Here is a 19,486-nt window from a genome sequence, read left to right as displayed (position 1 = left end):
GCAGCAAATCGGAAGCAGCTATTGCCGCATGCAACAATCACCCACCCAATCACCGCTTGCAATCTCCTGCTCGCAACAACAACCGATCCCCAGTCACATAACTGTGTATAAGATGACCCCCCCCCCATTTTTTAGATACTTTTTATGGTAAAAAAATCACGAAAAAATACGGAATCACCAACACAAGGATGTTTTGATAGTTCTACTGTGAGAACTGTAGCTGCGTCTTATAGTTGCCAGTTAAAACATCATTAAATAACGGTAACAAACTGAGACACAGAGCAGCCAAGAAAACAAACCAGCTGTACAGGCCACATACCTGCTTGTGCATTTTGGAATGATATACTATTTCAAACATCCCCAGGCATTCTTTCTTAAAAAATATCAAGGAAACCACACAAAGGTTTCAGCTTGTATACCTGAAGGTGTCCTACATGGAGAAGGTGGTTGTGATGGGAGATATCAGATAGGAAACAGATGACCTAACGACAACTCCGAGCTATGCTGCTCTCCCCATTCCTTATCTGGAAAATGTCAAAGCAGGTGTCAAGTCCATCTGTCCTGTTTTTACTCTGGAAATATTTCTACACCAATCCCTCTATTTTATTTTAAGGAGTGTGTATTGGGGATGGACGAACTACCACTTTACACTGCATGTTGTGGTGCTACCGTGCCTGAATGGGGAAAGGGTTATTGTAGCAAATTAAAGTTGCAATCTTATGCATGCTTGATGGGAGCAAACTCCACAAATTCAATGGGAGTCATTTCTGAGTAAACCCTCTTAGGTTATTAATCTCTGTGGCTGATCTAGCACAAAACCACAGGGTCCCCTGAGCTAGCACCGTGATTGTGTTCAAATTGCATGAGCAAATCATAAATAAACAAGATACCTCATTTGAAGTGCATTGGCCAGTATTCAACTACAATATGCTGGAATAAATATTATTTATAATATGCTGAAAGAACGTTTGGCTTCCCCCAATATATGATGAGCATTTCCTAACCTCTTTCAGTTTTCCTGATCACCAGGTACTAACTGTAGAAATATTGCTGTCCTATTTCTTGTTCTACTCAATGTTCAACTTCCTGAAGCAAAAGCCTATGTCTTAAATATCCATTCATTTGCACACCACTACATGCTGAACTGGGATGCAGGTAGCGCTGTGGGTTAAACCACAGAGCCTAGGACTTGCCGATCAGAAGGTCGGTGGTTCGAATCCACATAGCCTAGGACTTGCCGATCAGAAGGCCGGTGGTTCGAATCCCCGCGACGGAGTGAGCTCCCATTGCTCGGTCCCTGCTCCTGCCCACCTAGCAGTTCGAAAGCACCCAAAAAAAGTGCAAGTAGATAAATAGGTACCACTCCAGTGGGAAGGTAAACTGTGTTTCCGTGCGCTGCTCTGGTTTGCCAGAAGCGGCTTAGTCATGCTGGCCACGACCCGGAAGCTGTATGCCGGCTCCCTTGGCCAATAAAGCGAGATGAGCGCCGCAACCCCAGAGTCGGTCACGACTGGACCTAATGGTCAGGGGTCCCTTTACCTTTACCCTTTACATGCTGAACTGCTCAAATCACACACACAATATAATTGTTTTGTTTTGAGTTTTTTAACTGTTTAGACAGTAATATTGTTGCCTGAAATCCAAGCTGGATTTCACTGAGCTGATTCTGAGAAGACACTGGAATGTTACATAAGGTGAGAGAGAGGGAGAGAGAGAGCACATGTGTTGGTAGCGCATGAAGACAAATCATCCTCCTATGTTATTTTCCCCCCTTACTCAGTTAACTGTGACTGCAGTAGAATATTGTCTTAGAGTAGGCAGAGTTCTGCAGAATTATTCTGCCAATATGTTGCTTTAGTTGTCAGATTGAAATTCAAGGCAGCGCATTGTGTTGAGACACACGTGTTTCTTAATATAGAACTGCACAGATTGAGAAATGGCTCTTCTGGGCTGCTTGCTATCCCAGCAGGAATTTGGTTGAGGTGAGGATATAGAGCAAGTGAATGTGTGGGAGAGAATGTTTATACATGTGCAATTGACAACATTCCTAATATTGCTGAAGTATTAGTAATAATAATTAATTCCCATAGGGGGGAAAATACAGTGGTACCTTGGGTTACATATGCTTCAGGTTACATACACTTCAGGTTACAGACTCCGCTAACCCAGGAAAAAGTACCTCAGATTAAGAACTTTGCTTCAGGATGAGAACAGAAATCGTGCTCCGGCGGCGCGGCAGGAGGCCCCATTAGCTAAAGTGGTGCTTCAGGTTGAGAACAGTTTCAGGTTAAGAACGGACCTCCGGAATGAATTAAGTACTTAACCTGAGGTACCACTGTGGTACTTGGGGATTCTTTTCATTAAAATATCAGGACTGAAACGTCGAACTATCAAAAAGAAACTGTGTCTGTCTTGCTTTTTAGTTCATCATCCTATTTTAACATATCACATGATTCACTGGTCTTTAAAAAGGGTTATACTCTCCAAGTTCTTTATTGTACTATTCGATTTAACTTTCACATTGTTTTATCATCCACCATTATGATATGGTGACCAGGTTAATGATAGTCACTAGCCAGGTATTGGAAAATGAAGGCTCCCATTTATAAGAATTTGTGATCTGACATAATCTGGCATATTTTGCTGATAGAAGAGCTTGCCTACCATGCATTTTTGGGCAGACTGAAATGAAGCGCAGCCTCCACAGTAAGAAATGAAACCTGTTGTAATGAAGATGCATCTGAGTTTATTTAACTACTGGATTTTAATTCTAATTCTTGGCAGGTCACAGGTTGTTGAAGAGATGTTTTATTATATAGATCTTGTGGGCAGAGAATTGTTGGCCAAGTGACTTATAGAAATGGGTTTTGTTCTCTCTACCTTCTAGGAGCCTGGCCAGATATTGCAAAGAAAGCATTTAAATCCAGATTATGTGGTGATTTGATTCAACACGATTTGTTGACTGTTTTCAGTTTTAAATCATTCTATGATATACCATGATAACATAATCACTTTCTTAGTCATTTGATCTGTTTGTCAAAAGCCCATCTAGACATTATGTATTACATAAGTAAAACATAAATGAACAGAGCATTTTGAAAAAAATAAAAATAAAAGAAAAGAAAGGGCATTATAGCATTTGGCAATCACATTGGTTTGAAATATCAGATCTGGCTTATAGCTACCTGTCAGGGAACTGACATCAGAGCGAGAAGCGGAGGCAGGGCTCCCGAGCGATGCCGGAGAGGGGACCAGCAGGGGGGAAGGAATTCAGTGTAACACCAATAGAGAAGAGAGGGAGATGGAGGAATTGGTGACAGGGCTCCAAGACCCTTCACCCGAAACTAGTGGAGAGAGCGCTGGCACGCCTCTGCCTTCCCCTTACTTGTGCAGACGCGTTCTGCGCAGGGAACATAGGAGGAGACTCGGGGTCAAACAGCTTTTATGCTGGAAGAGGTTCAAGAAACGCCCACTGACGGATTCTGCAAGTGACTAACAGGTCACGGAGGGCGAGCTCTGACCCTAAGCATGGTTGGGCAAGCAAACTAACTAAACCGAAGGCAATTTATGCACAAGTAACCCCTCACAACCATTACACTACCCTACCAAGTCTTTATAGTAATATGTGCAACCCTCACAGTAACAGGTTCAGACTTATTTCTCAATAGTCTACCCATGATCTGATCAGCAAGGTACCCAACGATCAAAGTACCTCGATTGAGATACACTAGTTTTCCAAGGTCGTTGGTGCACTATGATTGGACTGTCCAATACCTTAGAGTTATTATTATGGATTGCTACTGTAATTATCGTTCATTATGATTTATTGAATTTCGTTTTGTTTGGGTTTTACAACCTTGTGGTTGTTTGGCTTGCTTTATTTTAATGTCTGTGATTTGCCATTGGATCTGTATTCAAGTAGGGTGGTTCAAAATTAATTAATAAGGTAATAAATACATACTTACAAACATCTACAAGAGCTTGCTTTGATATTTTACTTTACAGAACATATTCTGGTTTTTGAAGGGCTTTCAGAGGATATTCCTCTGCCCTTCAATCTCCAGAGCTTTTTGGATTGTAATTATTCAAAACATGTCTTTGCAGGCAAGTAAAATGTCTCTCCCCTGGCCTGTAGTCTAGACTACACTGAATGTTTACACAGCAGTTGCAATACTTTGATTGTTTTCATATTAAATAATGGGCTAGCATGGCCATAATTCTCATGGTGAGTAGAAGTAAAATATTAGCATCATGCCCAGTATGGAAATCATAACGATCATGATCTTGTGTAGTGGTTAACTTTTATATTTCCATCTGGTATTTTGCATTTCTTCAAGTTTGTTTTAATTGCCAGTTTTCCCATCATGAACAAGTCTTACAGCTCAGTATTATATCAAGAAAAGGTACTTTATGGCATAAGTATTGATCCCTCTTTCCACTGTATTCTCAGGATAAATAAGAATGGTACATAGAAGCTTGAGGGAAAGAAAAATGAATCCATTACAGCTGAAGAGAGGGGTTTATATAGGATTTCTAAGTATGCCTAATGTTTAAATTCCCATAGAGTAGCCACATTTTGCACATACAAAAATTGTGAGGTTTGACTAGTTGACTCTTGTGGTCCCTTCCAACTCTACGATTCTATAAATGTTCTGATTAATGTATATCAGCCCCTGTATGTGTTTAGTTATATCCAGGATGGGGAATCTGCTGCCCTACTCATATGTTCCTTGTCTACCATTCTGATCATGCTTGATCATGGGCTCTGCCAGTTGGGGCTGATGGAAACTGGAACCCAACAACATGCGGACTGTCTTGCCAGAGTGGTGCATGCTCTGGTTATCTCCCGCTTGGACTACTGCAATGCACTCTACGTGGGGCTACCTTTGAAGGTGACTCGGAAACTACAACTAATCCAGAATGCGGCAGCTAGACTGGTGACTGGGAGCGGCCGCCGAGACCATATAACACCGGTCTTGAAAGACCTACATTGGCTCCCAGTATGTTTCCGAGCACAATTCAAAGTGTTGGTGCTGACCTTTAAAGCCCTAAACGGCCTCGGTCCAGTATACCTGAAGGAGCGTCTCCTCCCCCATCATTCTGCCCGGACGCTGAGGTCCAGCGCCGAGGGCCTTCTGGCGGTTCCCTCATTGCGAGAAGCAAAGCTACAGGGAACCAGGCAGAGGGCCTTCTCGGTAGTGGCGCCCACCCTGTGGAACGCCCTTCCAGCAGATGTCAAAGCAATAAACAACTACCTGACATTCAGAAGACATCTTAAGGCAGCCCTGTTCAGGGAAGTTTTTAACGTGTGATATTTTACTGTATTTTTGGTTTTTATGGAAGCCGCCCAGAGTGGCTGGGGAGGCCCAGCCAGATGGGCGGGGTATAAATAATAAATTATTATTATTATTATTATTATTATTATTATTATTATGGAGAGCCCCTAATGATGTTATTCTTAGTGCTTGGGAAACAGCTAAATATCCTTTCATTAAGTTGTCTTGCAGGATGGAAAAAAGACAGAGAAATGCTTTTGGGTGACAGAGAGAAGGTGGAACTGTTCAACACCTACTTTGTCTCAGTCTTCACCCAAAAGGAAAGCAATGCCCAACCTGGTGATAACAGAATAAATGACACAAGGAGGGAGCTGCAGCCCAGTATAGGAAAAGAGGTAGTAAGGGAACATGTAAGGTAAAGGTAAAGGGACCCCTGACCATTAGGTCCAGTCATGACCAACTCTGAGGTTGCGGTGCTCATCTTGCTTTATTGGCCGAGGGAGCCGGCGTACAGCTTCGGGGTCATGTGGCCAGCATGATTAAGCCACTTCTGGTGAACCAGAGCAGCACGCGTAAACGCCATTTACCTTCCCGCCAGAGCGGTACCTATTTATCTACTTGCACTTTGACATGCTTTCGAACTGCTAGGTTGGCAGGAGCAGGGACCGAGCAACGGGAGCTCACCCCATCACGGGGATTCGAACCGCCGACCTTCTGATCGGCAAGTCCTAGGCTCTGTGGTTTAACCCACAGCACCACCCACGTCCCCAAGGGAACATGTAGCTACTTTAAATTAATTCAAATCTCCAGGACCTGCTGAGCTGCACCCAAGGGCACTAAATGAGCTTGCAGATGTTATAGACAGCCTCTGTCTATAACATTTCAGAATTATTAGTGAACAGGTGAGGTCCCTGCAGACTGGAGGTTGGCAAATGTTGTCCCCATCTTCAAAAAGGCTGGGAAAGAAGACCAGGGGGGATCCAGCTGATTCCCGCCCTGTGCCCCATAAAATTTTATTAAGGTTTTTTCATAATACAATACAATAAAGACAAACTAATCTAGATAAAAACAAGAACAGAGAGAGAAAAGAAAATGCAGAGTCCTATCTCAAATGTAGCTCTTAACATTTATCTCAGACATAGGCAAACTTGGCCCTCCAGATGTTTTGGGACTACAACTCCCATCATCCCTGACCACTGGTCCTGTTAACTGGGGATGATGGGAGTTGTAGTCTCAAAACATCTGGAGGGCTGAGTTTGCCTATGCCTGCCTTATCTCATACAGAAAGGGGTGGACCCTCCCATCTCTTACTTGGGAGCTTTCCTTTCTTTTCCCAGGTGGGAGTGGAATGGACTCCCTTAGAAGTCCATTGCAACTTTTCAAACAGAGGTTGTATGACTGTCTGTGATGGATGCTTTAGTTAAGATTCGTGCATTGCAAGGAGTTGGACGAAATAACCCTCGGGGTCCCTTCTAACTCTACAATTTATGATTCTGTGAATCTATGACTGTCTGAAAGTACTATGGGGATAGAATTAGTTTATTAAAGCAATAGCAGAGGGGGGGGGGACATTTAACTGGTTAACCAAATAAATATTAGATAGTATCAGTCCAACTGATATGTGTTCTGTGACTAATAACATTAACAATTCAACAGGATGAAGTAATACAGGAGAACAATCTAATAGTGGATAAATGTTTCTACAAATATTGATTTATATATTGCTTAGAATCAACAGATGGGGCTATTTACAAGGGTGGATAGGGAACTGGGGCTTTGTTATAGTTGCTGCTGGAAGAAATTGCCACCACAACATGCATACTATTTTACTCACTGCACCAAGGTTTTCCTTTCAGAACCTTTTATGTTTAGCTCCCAAGCTGCATGTTAAACTTGGTAGTTTTGTAAGGCATCTGATGATGGAAGAAGACACTCTGAAGAGTGTCGGGTTATGCAACTTTTGAGTCATATCCTATCCTACATGCCACATATGACTACAGGTTTATGAATAGAAGCTGCATTATTTTGGTGGACTTGTTTAATTGCTGTATTTGATGAGTTGCCTAACAGAAATCTGGGCTGCTGCTGTTTTATAAGCAAGATTCCATGCTGTGAGATCCTATAGATCTTAAAACAAATAAGCATGACGGTTGGTTAAACAAGCTATGTGTTTCCACAGAAAGTAGGGGAAGTAGGATGGGATAAAATTGTAATCTGTGATCTCAGTTTATCCAGGCATGAGAACTGTGCTTTTAATTTCTGTGCTATTGACCGCCGAAGTCTCAAAACATCATGTAGTGCAACCTCACCAGAAGAAAAAATTAAGTCCCTTTGCTCTATTCTGTCATGTTTATGAAAATGGCTTGTACTTCTATACAGTGGTACCTTGGTTTATGAACTTAATCCGTTCCGGAAGTCCATTCTTAAACCAAAGCGTTCTTAAACCAAGGCATGCTTTCCCATAGCAGTGGGGGGCTCAAATTACTAATGGAACACATTCAACAGGAAGAGAAAAATGTTCTGCTTCCAAGGCAAAGTTTACAAACCAAAACACCTACTTCCAGGTTTGCAATTTTCTTAATCCAAGTTGTTCATAAACTAAGCTGTTCTTAAACCAAGGTACCACTGTATCTATTTGTCTCTCTGTGTATAAACTAATCTCAATTACTGTGCATAGATGCAAAGGGCTAATTTTGGCAAGCATGGCTTTTTCCTGGGTCACCCACCTCCCCACCCCTGCTTTGAACAGTAAGCCCCTGTCCAATATTCTTTTGAAAGCCCCTTTAGTTTCATAAGTGATGTGTCAAGGCAAGTGTTCAGTTAACAAAAACCCACAGCCCCTGTGATTGTTGAGAAACAGTTGGGTCATACTTTGAATCCCACCACTGAATTTAGAAATACTGTAATATTATGAATGACATAGTGAAGAACAGAGTACAGTGGTACCTCGGGTTACATACGCTTCAGGTTACAGACTCTGCTAACCCAGAAATAGTGCTTCAGGTTAAGAACTTTGCTTCAGGATGAGAACAGAAATCGTGCTCCAGCGGCACGGCGGCAGCAGGAGGCCCCATTAGCTAAAGTGGTGCTTCAGGTTAAGAACAGTTTCAGGTTAAGAACGGACCTCCGGAACGAATTAAGTACTTAACCTGAGGTACCACTGTAATTAAACGTCTGATCTGGATGCCATGCAGCTTCTCCGTATCTGACATCTTTCAGGAGGTACTTGAATAATAAATAATGGGAAGCAAGTAATGTTCTTAGTCACATTTTCCTCTTCTCACCTTTGATTGGAAAACAGAAGGCAAATTTACTGAATGTTTTATGGCTGTTTAGTTGGTTTTGTGTCCTCCAGTTTTGTTTATTCAGCACTTTATGGATCTGTGGCCTTCCTCCCCCCACCCCAATTGAATAAACAATAAATTAATCTAGGCCACAGGTCATTGCCACTCTCACCTATTACATCCTATTTAAGGACAAGTATCCATTTTTCTCACTACGAAATGACAGTGTTCCAATGGTGAACACATTTAGGGCAAAATTGTAGAGGAGAATTTTAGAATATTTGCACTAGTTCTAATTACAGTTTTCCATTGCTTGTGTTATTAAGATGTGAATGAATTTAACTTCCACAGAGCCAACTGAAAGAGGATTTGTCAGCCTATTGACAGGCCATAGGCTTATTCTGATCTTTAGTTATATACTAACAACATACTTTAATGGGCAGCTAAATGACAATAAAGCTCTTGTTTATTCATGTCAAGCCTGAGCATAAGTTTTGAGAAATGTTGATAAATGTTTAGATAAATGTAACCAAACAGGTTGTTTATTTAAAAGTTCTAGGACATTCTCAAAGCAGACAACAGTGGTATGAAATGTACAAAATGGGCTTAAGTCTCTACCAATGTAAAACAGCTGAAATAATTTATACGATCCCTGTGACAAGATTTCTGAAATACCATCAATTTTTGGTACTGGATATATTGACCTGGTATAGTTGGAAAAGTAAAGGAGTCCATGCAGATTCTTTTTGAATCCTGGAAAGAGATACCTCAGAACAAATCAGTGTGGTAATTAAGCTGAATGTGGTAGCTTGCCCAAGGTAACCAAATGAGCTCCATGGCTACTAAGGAAGGATCTGGGCCTAAGTCTTTCTGGTCCAAATAAACCAGACCAGAATCTCAGAAGGGGAACACTTCCAAAGATTTGGAATTACGGGCACTTCTGATTTCTTCTTGTCCAAATTGTACATTGTTACTTTTCACTTCTGAAAAGCTGTAGGCAGCAGTGTTAGGTGGCTGCAGATTTAGCTGGCAGGAGGAAACTCCAAACCTATAATGCGAGATGATTATATAAATAATTGGTGTATTATAGATTTCTCAATTTCCTTGGCAGAGCAATGCAAATACAGTAAACACCACTTATCCTTGGTGTGTTGTGGGGGAGTGAAGGTGCTAAGATCGCAAAACGCAGCACTTTAAAACCAATCCCCCTGAGAGCACCACAAAAGCTTTTTGAACAACTGCTCAGCAGCCATATCCACAAATTCTTCCTTAAGAATTCATTGTGTAGAAGGTAAATATTTTAAAAGCACATGGTGTCATAAACAAATATTATACGGTGAAACATATTGTGAATATAGGCCATATTGTATAAGCTTGGCCTTTTATAAGTACCTAGTAAAAATGGCAGATGTGGTTAAGATATTATATAGTAGAAGATTTTAGCCATGTGTCAGCGTGTGGAGGAAGGCAGAAGACAGCTCAGTCTCTCAAGAACAGGAAGTGTGCTTGGTAGGGCCTGGTCTAGGCTGGATTTACGTCCAGGCAAAGCTGGACAAAGATGAGATGGGTTCATGTGTGGTGTAGTGCGGCGAGCCAGTGTGGTGTACTGGTTAAGAGCGGTAGTCTCGTAATCTGGTGAACCGGGTTTGCGTCTCCGCTCCTCCACATGCAGCTGCTGGGTGACCTTGGGCCAGTCACGCTTCTTTGAAGTCTCTCAGCCCCACTCACCTCACAGAGTTTGTTGTGGGGGAGGAAGGGAAAGGAGAATGTTAGCCGCTTTGAGACTCCTGAAGGGGAGTGAAAGGCAGGATATCAAATCCAAACTCTTCTTCTTCTTCTTCTTCTTCTTCTTCTTCTTCTTCTTCTTCTTCTTCTTCTTCTTCTTCTTCATTTTGACATGACCATCATCGGCTTCATTGGGTTGTATTCAGTGTGAAACATACTCAAGTCTGCTAAATTCAATGGGTCTGCTCTAAGTATGACTAGAGGTGTTTCTTCAGCTCTATAATAAAGGCATAGACAGACCTCTCCACAGCTTAGGGGCTGCCACAGAGAAGGCTCACTCCCAGGCCACCATCACCTCCCCAAGCCTCTGAGAATGGAGGAACTACCAAGAGGGCTTTCTCTGTAGATCTCACCACTTGAGAGGGTCTGGAGGGAAGGAAGCAGTCTTAACATGTATATCCTGCCTGACTGTAAAAACAAAAAACCCCTAAGGCCTGAGGGAATAGCAATTGTACGCAGCATTGTGCAAATGAACTCAAAAGCTGTGGGTGGTTATAGGTAAATTCCTTCTCAGTTTAGTGGGGCTCGTCCGTGCAACGTGGTGAAGCGATCTGTTACAAGAAGCCCATGAAAGCAATTATTGTGGTCTGAATGTTGCAGCAAGACTCTAGCACATTTGTACTCCACCCCAGGCAGCAAAATGTCTTGAGCCAGTACTGCAACTTGGGACAACATCAGCAATAAACATACAGGCTCCACAGCCAGAGGTTGTATAAGCTGAGTTTTCTCTTTTTCCCTAGCTATTGTTTAGAATTGTAATTTTTTTGTCAGTGATTTCCCCCCTCTTTGTGTGACTGCTCCTGAGTTTTCTGTTTCTTTTGACGATGATAGATGGACCCCAAAGCTAGCAGTAGTAACCCACGAGATTTTCATTTAGCAGATGTCTCTTTGTAAGTTAGCAGCCCTTGCTAATATTGCATCAGGGACGCAGTAGTGTAGCCTTACTGGGGAGCGTGGAGCTAGTTGTTTCATTATTTGAATCGTGGCCTATGACTGATCCTTCTCGGTAACTTCAGCCATAACCTCCGACTGCTAAGTATTACTGTTTTGTTTTCTGAAGTCACAGGGACCAAAAGTCTGCTCTGCCTTGATTGGTATTAAAAACAAATGCCATGACAGCAAAGCAGACTTCTAGCATCCGTGGCTGACACTCGAAACAGAAACGGTGGCAGCAGAAATAGAGCTCGTTAATGTAGTCCCAAACTTCATTTTCCACCCGGGAAAACTGGCTGCTTAAGGGTCTTTCCCCTGCTTTTCTCACACTGCGCTCGCACTCCGCAGCTCTTCATGACACATTGATCCATGATGCAGTTTCGGAACAGCGGATGTGGAGTATCACTCTTACCGTAGCTATTGTGTGCCTAGACAGCAAAGTGTAACATCATTATGAGATGCGCTACCTGTGGCGGCAGGGAACAAATTAAAGTTTATTATCTCTTGGCAACTGAACACTGCTGTTGCTTTCCTTGCAGATGTGGGTTGTTTTTTTTTAATGTCTCAAGAAATAAAAACAATGTCAAGTAGAATCACACTAAGAAAATAGCTGGAAAATATATTTTATCATGTAATTTAGAGAGATATAAATATAGAGGGAATGTTGCAGGAGCTTTTTTTAAAAAAGAGAGAGATAAGAACATATTAAAAACCCTAGATTAGGCCACAGGTCTACTTAGTATAGCATCCCACAGTGGCCCAGTGGGATGCCTGAGGCAAGCCCCCACGGAGGAATCCAGTGCAATATCTCCCTCCCCCATAATTGTTCCCTACTGGGATGCTCCCTTGGACCACAGAAGTTCCATATAGCATTGGTACTTACCTTTACCAGAAAGAACAGCTACTCCCATACCAACCTCCCTGTGCATTCTCATTTGTAGAGATACACATTCACCAGCAGCCAGGTGTGCCATGATGAGAGAGAGAAAGACAACCGGATTCCCTTCTCAGTGGTGGTGTCCATTGAATGGAATTCCCGCTCCAGAGATGCCAATCTGGCACCAGCATTGCTGCCAGTTTTCAACCCCCCCAGGCTTTTTGGCGTGGTCTGACGTAATTTTCTTTAACATGCTATTATGTCTTATCTATGTATTTTGTTAACTGCCTTGGAATCTCCACTGAAGGTTAGAACGGACATGCCTTAAATAACAAATAATAGAGCAATGCTGATGATGGAAAGCCAGTATAAATTATCCCTATTCCAAACTCCCCCCAGGAGGAATTTGACTTGCACCACTCTTTTGCTGGCAAAAGTTCCATGGAGATACTAGGGACTCAGCTAAATTAGTGAAGAAACAGCTATTTGAATGTGCTATAAACATGCAACACCAGATGGCGCCAGAGAGCAAACAAAATTAGAATGCTGTTTTACAAAAAGATTTTTTCTTCTTTTGCTAAAATGATCTAATTTCTGATTTATTCATAGAGGGTTTTTTCCTGTGTTTAGATCCACACTCTGTGATGTGGCCAGGTTTAATAGTGGCTAGCATAGGTGTGAGCCTTTCATTGCCCTATTCCACCTCTCCTGTGCCTCCATCACATCCCTTTTGGGAGGACTTATGCTGGCATAAATTTTGCTGGTTTAAATTTTGCTGGCTGAGCCAGGGCGAGCAATTTATGTGGATATTTCTTTGGCTGAGCTGGGGTGGTAGAAGTGGGCAGGGCATTTTTTCCCAGCCAGAACTCACTGGAACTCAGTTCTGGCACCTCTCAGGTGGGCACAATTGCCATTATAAGAGAACAAGGGAGGTGTTCATGGTGAGTTCTGGCACTTCTTTTTCTAGAAAAATAGCACTGGGGCAGGTAGCCCAAGATCAGCAAATAAAAACTCATTCTGCAGATCTTGGATTTGACTTATAAGTAGCCACTGTAAACTTTGTCTAATCCTCAAATCTGAGCTAGTGGTCATCACTACATCTTGCCACAGAAAATTCTAAAAATTAATTGTGTGCTTAAGGTAATAAGAAAGCTTGTTATTAGATGCCTATATATGGTGCTTCTGTGGGAATGCAGGGATACGCATACCCCTAAACATTTTGTGAATCTTTGTACTTTTGTCCATTTACTGTATTTATTTTTCCCGATTTGAACTATAAAATGGTGATTTTCTTGAGTCAAAATGAGAGTACCCCTAAACATTTTTAAAAGAAAAAAGCACTGCCTATATATCTTTTGAAAATACTCAAATGATTCTTGTGTGACTGACTTTGAAAGTCGGTGCAGAAGTATTTTTAATTAAACTAACAGTAATAAATAACTGAGCTTGCAAGCTGTGAAAATAAGAATGTTGACTCAAATATTAATGCAGGTACTCAAAAAATCACCCACTACGCATCTGGAGCAAGACAAAGTTGCTGCTTGGAATGCCCTGAGCACCATGCTCAAGGGACTGTGAAGGAACGCCTGACAAGGAGTCCTGGTGTCAGCAGGGAGCCCTCATTGCTCCAATGTTTTCCTTCTGCGCACTGTATGCTGAACTTTGTGGAGGCCTCTTGACAGACTGAATTCATATTTTGTTCAGAAAATGCACCCATGCATGGCCCTTGCCTCTTCCATTCTTAACTCTTGCAAGAAAGAGAGAGGAGCTTTTGTTCTGCTGGCAATTTCCCAAAGCAGAAAAGACATATTTTTCAGTTAAAAGTGGGCATTATCCCCTCAGAAACTCAAACGAAGCAGTGTGTTAGAAATAGATATATATTCCCCCACCCCCCAAAATGCACTTCATTTGCAGCCCAGTCCTCAAAGCTCCTCTTGAGTAAGAAGCCTCACCAGTGGGAATGTCAAAGGGCTGTGTCAGCATAACAGTTTGAGGAAGGAAGCCGCAGACCTGGGAAATGCAAATATTTCTCCTCAGCCATGCATATCAAATGGTTGCAGAGCCCAGCTCTTCATATCTGCTTACCATCCTTGGGCTGAGTTATTAAAAGGCTGCAGCAGCAGTAGCACAGCACAGTTTGAACAGCAGGAAGCCATGATAATCTTATAAATAGGAGATTGTGGTCCACAAGGGATGCCAACTGAGCCACTTAAAAGATAGAGCTAAACCATTCAAGACTTGGGAGGATAAGGTTAGGACATGATCAGATTAATAATAGATTTTTAACCTCAACAACTTCTTCTTCTCCTCCTCCTTCACGGAGGTGAGTAGATGTGATGCCATTTTTCACTTGAAATAAAAGATTAAAACCACATCTCCCCTGCTCTGGAGCTCATTTTCTCAATAAATAGAGGTGGATAGCCGCAGCAGAAAATGGCGTATGTGTTGCACACTCATCTCTGCAATCTGCCTGTGAGAAGGCTGGCATTTCACCGAGTTGAGGTGTGCTTACCAGGAAAAGTTCACCTGGTGGGGGGAAGATGCAGCAATAGACTCCTGTCTGCAGCATTACTACTCCTTACCAGCAGGGGGAGGGAAGAGCAAGATAATGGTGAGATCAGGCCTGAGTTAGGATGCCAGATGAAATCCACCAGCACAGTGGCGCAACCTCAACCTCAGGGCGCCTCAAACTTCCAATTAAACAGCAGTAATGCTGCTGCTAGGAGGCTGGTGCTGTGGTGGCTCCAGCCTAGTGAGTGAGCTGCTCTTGCCTCTGTCACCCTTGTTGAATGTCTGCTTTAAAATCACACACCCCAAGGTTACTACTCTGTAAGCGCACCAGAGTTGTGCCTCTGAATACCAGTCACTGGGGAACCTGAGCAAGGAAGGGCTATAGCACAGATGTCCTACTTGTCAGTTTCCCATAGGCATTCTGGGATCAGAACATGGGATTACATGAGCCCTTGGTCTGATCCAGCAACACTCTTTGTAGGTTGATAGAACAGCATGGGGGGTTTTTTGGTAAGGGATGCTATGTGTTTTGTTTTCATACATCCCTTTGACTTGCTTGTGCCAAATCTCCAAACTGCTTTTTGAACTTGGTGGTTTTGAAGGATGATTTTGGAAAATAATAAAAATAATTAAACTAAAACAGATACCGTATTTTTCCATGTATAAGACTAGGTTTTTACCCTAAAAAATAATATCAAAAATTAGGGGGCGTCTTATACACGGATCTCTCTCTCCCCCCCCCCCATTTTCTTAACCTCAACAACTTCTTCTTCTCCTCCTCCTTAAATCTGAGTCCCCCAAAATAGGGGGCGTCTTATACATGGGGGCATCTTATAGACTGAAAAATATGTTACATACTTCTTTTCAAAACCTTAGGCTCAGGGAAAGCCTAATAATTTGAGGAAATGTGCAGCAGTTTGACTAGACTTGGGTAATAGTTGAACATCCCGCAAGACTGTATTTCACTAGAGATTTAACTTTCAGAAGGGCACTGGTAGATTGTTCTTCGAGGGTTTCTTGTCTGTTTTAATGGAATTGCCCTGAAGGGCAAAATCAAAAGAGAAGCAAATTTAATGCTGTCTGCTTATGTGACAGCAATGGAGGATGGAGCCTTCATCCCTATAACAGAGGCACCATGAGACTTGAGTACACTTTCCACACACACAATATTAATTTATCACAAGGACTTGCAGCCTTTGTTATATCTTCGGCCAGTAAAGTAGATATGGTTAAATAAGATCTGGGATTTAATTAAACAAGTCAAATTAACTGCATACCAAACCACCCCTCCCAAACTCACCATCATGACTTTATAACACGAGCAGCTTAGCAGCCAGAACGTCAACTGAATCCTCTTTGGACTGGACATCTGACTTGAAGGATGAATTTATTGATTTAATGAGATTTTCTACGGGAATATTTATCTTAAAGAATAGCGCTGTTTCAAAAATTGGTAGTATGTAAGTGTTAGCTATACCTGGTTACAATTATGTTTTAATTGGAGGGAGGTGCTGGGTGTGTTTCATTATTTCTGCTTTTATTAGTGCTTTTGAATCTAGTTTCTAGAGTAAGTCAGGATTATTTTTCAGCATGTTATTATTTTCATACAGTCTAGGATCATTAATTCAACAGTAACAGTGAAATCCTATACATCATTATCCAGAATAAGGTACAACTCGCATCAAAGGGACTTTTTCCAAATGAGTGTGCTTAGATTTGCAGCTTGTGCTACCTTGTTTAATCATACGGTACTTTTAAAATTATGTCCACGAACCAGCGATGCTGCTTACCTGGGCATCTCCCAGAGGGCTCTGCTAGCTCAGTTTGGGAAGATGTTGACTCAGTAAAGGCTTAGAACAGATTTTGGAAACCTGCGGCCTCCAGATATTGTTGTACCAACATTGTTGATCATTGGAAATAGGACTCGGGGCTGATGTTGGAATCCAACAACATCTGGAGGGCCATAGGTTCTCCTGCCCTAGCTTAGAGTCATCTGCAGCCCTGCATTCAAACTCTTCTTCTTCTTCTTCTTCTTCTTCTTCTTCTTCTTCTTCTTCTTCTTCTTCTTCTTCTTCTTCTTCTCCTTCTTCTTCTGACAGTCCAGTGACTCCACCCTCCCTGGGAGAGTTTTTAAAATATTTAAAGGGTGTGTAGCCTATTCTGTAGCCACATGCATTTGTGTGGTGGTGGGACAAGTGAGTCTGCAGAGGAATGGAGTCATGTCCTCAGAGCAGGGCAGTCTAGAAGGGGTCCTCCTCAGGCTAATACACTGAGGCAGGGAACATGACAAGGCTCCTAAGCCTAACTCTCAGGAGCACTGTATAGGAAAGCTCTTCTTAGAGGTTGGTGATGTACTGCAACATTCTGTTGCAGGTTCCCACTTTTTTGTCTGCAATGATCAGTTGTGTGTTTTCTCCTCTCTGCATGCTTCATCAGGCAGACGGGACTGAGATGTTAATGTGAAAATGTCTCCAAATGAAGCATAATTAAAGTTCAATGAGCAAAACCTAATTTTCTGTGTACCAACTCTTGTTGTCAGAGGAGGATTGATTGATGACTGCAACATGAACAAGAAAATGTATTAGTTGTGAGCTCTCGCTAGAGCCCTCAGAAAGTCAAGTGCTGGAGCCTGCTCTGAATTTCTGGTTAGCACCAGCTGTGGATATTTTAGGGGCTGACTATGATGTTACTAGGGACGCGGGTGGCACTGTGGGTTAAACCACTGAGCTTAGGACTTGCCGATTAGAAGGTCAGCGGCTCGAATCCCCACAATGGGGTGAGCTCCCGTTGTTCGGTCCCTGCTCCTGCCAACCTAGCAGTTCGAAAGCACGTCAAAGTGCAAGTAGATAAATAGGTACTGCTCCAGAGGGAAGGTAAACGGCGTTTCCGTGCACTGCTCTGGTTCGCCAGAAGTGGCTTAGTCATGCTGGCCACAAGACCCAGAAGCTGTATGCCAGCTCCCTCGGCCAGTAAAGCGAGATGAGCACCGCAACCCCAGAGTCGGCCACGACTGGACCTAATGGTCAGGGGTCCCTTTACCTTTACCTATGTTGATGCTGCTACTACTGCTGCTGCTGCTACAACTACTACTTTGTTGTTATTGTTATTTGCCAACCAAAAGTAAATGTAGAACTCCCTCATGACTGCACAGAGCAGAGCAGAAATGTGGGTCATGGCTGTTAAAGAGGAAGGCTAAGCTAAGATTCTGCTGGTTTGGCAGAAAAGGGTATTTTGTAAATAATGGATTTGGAAGAAGCTATGTGGTTGTCAGGATAAATTTGGAGAGAGAAACTATGTGTACCATTTTGATTTCTTGGAGGAAAGATGGACTATGTATGTAATAAATGAACACATGAATGTTACAGAACCAAATATACTGCCCCCAGCTGTGCTCATCAAAAAGGTGTCTTTTGACACATGTGGATATTTGGCTTAATTGAGATCAGCATCACCCTTTAGTTTTACAGGGAATGATATCAAGATGTGCTTTGGTGCATTTGAGTGATATCAAGGTGTGTACAGAGATGCAGCTTGATATCTATGCAGTACGAAAGCCCTTCTTATCCACACAAGCACCCTTTGTTTCCCAATTATCACTACATTTTCAGCATCAGCCACACACATTCCTGCTTAAATGATCATATCTCTATATTTATAACTGCCTCCCAGGACTTCCATTGGAAAGTCCTCCTTCAACTTGCTTGTGAACCATGATAACTGAGATTATGGAAGATGCACTCAACTTTTCTTTGTGCCTGAAAGAAAAGTTTGTGTCATTGTTAGAAAAGTTGATCAGATAACTGACTTGTCTGGAAGCTCTTTTGCTTTTGCTCTGCATTTCCATCATGCCTGAATCTGACACTTGGGGACAGTAAAAATATTGATAAGCAAAGCAAGCCAGTAACAGTTTTAAAACCATATTAAAGCTCTATGTTTCATTCGAGTCCTGGGCTTTCTAAGGCACCCCAAATAAGCAGCTTTCTGAAAATAGAACTGTTCGTGCCACCTCCAAGAGTGCTTGTATTCCACTGGGATCAGCCCTGGTGCTGCTTATATTTGCACTTGATGTATGTGGCAAGTTTGTTGACAAAAACTCAATATCTCCCTGCACCTCTCTAATAACAAATGATATGTGCTGTGTAGATAAAAGCTCTCCCACATTCTTAAGTTGCAGTGCAGTGGTCAGTAAAAGCCAAGTACTGTGACCCATTGTCATTATGATTGAGTGAATTCCTCATTAGGGAGCGTGTTCTCATCCATCAGAGGTGCCAGCTTTCATTCCAACAGCTGTATTTCACCTAGGATCACAGCACTCTCTGACAAGCTATATCATGCCAGAAAACAAGAAAGCACTTGGGGGTGGCTGGAGCCATGTTTTCCTCCCCATAGTTCTTCATGATTATTCTGGCTACTTGCCAGAGAACGAGTCATTCATTCATTAAACGAAGCCAGCTGAAGAGCTGCGGCGAGCATGTCTTTGTTAAATGTCATGATGTCCAAGTGCAAATTGCATGTGTCACACCTTAAATTGGAACTTGCTGATAATGCATTTTATAGTCGCTGGTAAATTCTGAATGGAGGGTTTTCTGAGTTTTTCTGGATCCATTTCGAAAAGCATTTACTTGGATGAAATGGCCAGCCACATAAAATGGTGCCAAAAAAAGTCTAAAAGATTAGGGGTTACTCAAAGGCTTCTGTTTAGGGAAGTTTTTAATGTTTGATGTTTTATGATGTTTTAATATTCTGTTGGGAGCTGCCGAGTGTGGCTGGGGAAACCCAGCCAGATGGCCAGGGTATATTATTATTATTATTATTATTAT

At 42.3% G+C, this 19,486-nt stretch overlaps 1 protein-coding gene and 1 long non-coding RNA gene across 3 annotated transcripts in view; one reads left to right on the top strand and one right to left on the bottom strand.

Annotated features, from left to right (window-relative positions):
• Window positions 1–19,486, top strand: part of GRM7 (glutamate metabotropic receptor 7) — a 425,704-nt gene that overhangs the window by 298,817 nt on the left and 107,401 nt on the right. The gene's annotated exons all lie outside the window — the stretch shown is intronic.
• LOC310838150 overlaps window positions 1–19,486 on the bottom strand; it is a 719,862-nt gene that overhangs the window by 609,931 nt on the left and 90,445 nt on the right. The gene's annotated exons all lie outside the window — the stretch shown is intronic.

Source organism: Podarcis gaigeae (assembly GCF_964106915.1).
Source record: "Podarcis gaigeae genome assembly, chromosome: 2".
Taxonomy (NCBI): Eukaryota; Metazoa; Chordata; class Lepidosauria; order Squamata; family Lacertidae; genus Podarcis; species Podarcis gaigeae.
This window is presented reverse-complemented; position numbering and strand designations above follow the sequence as displayed.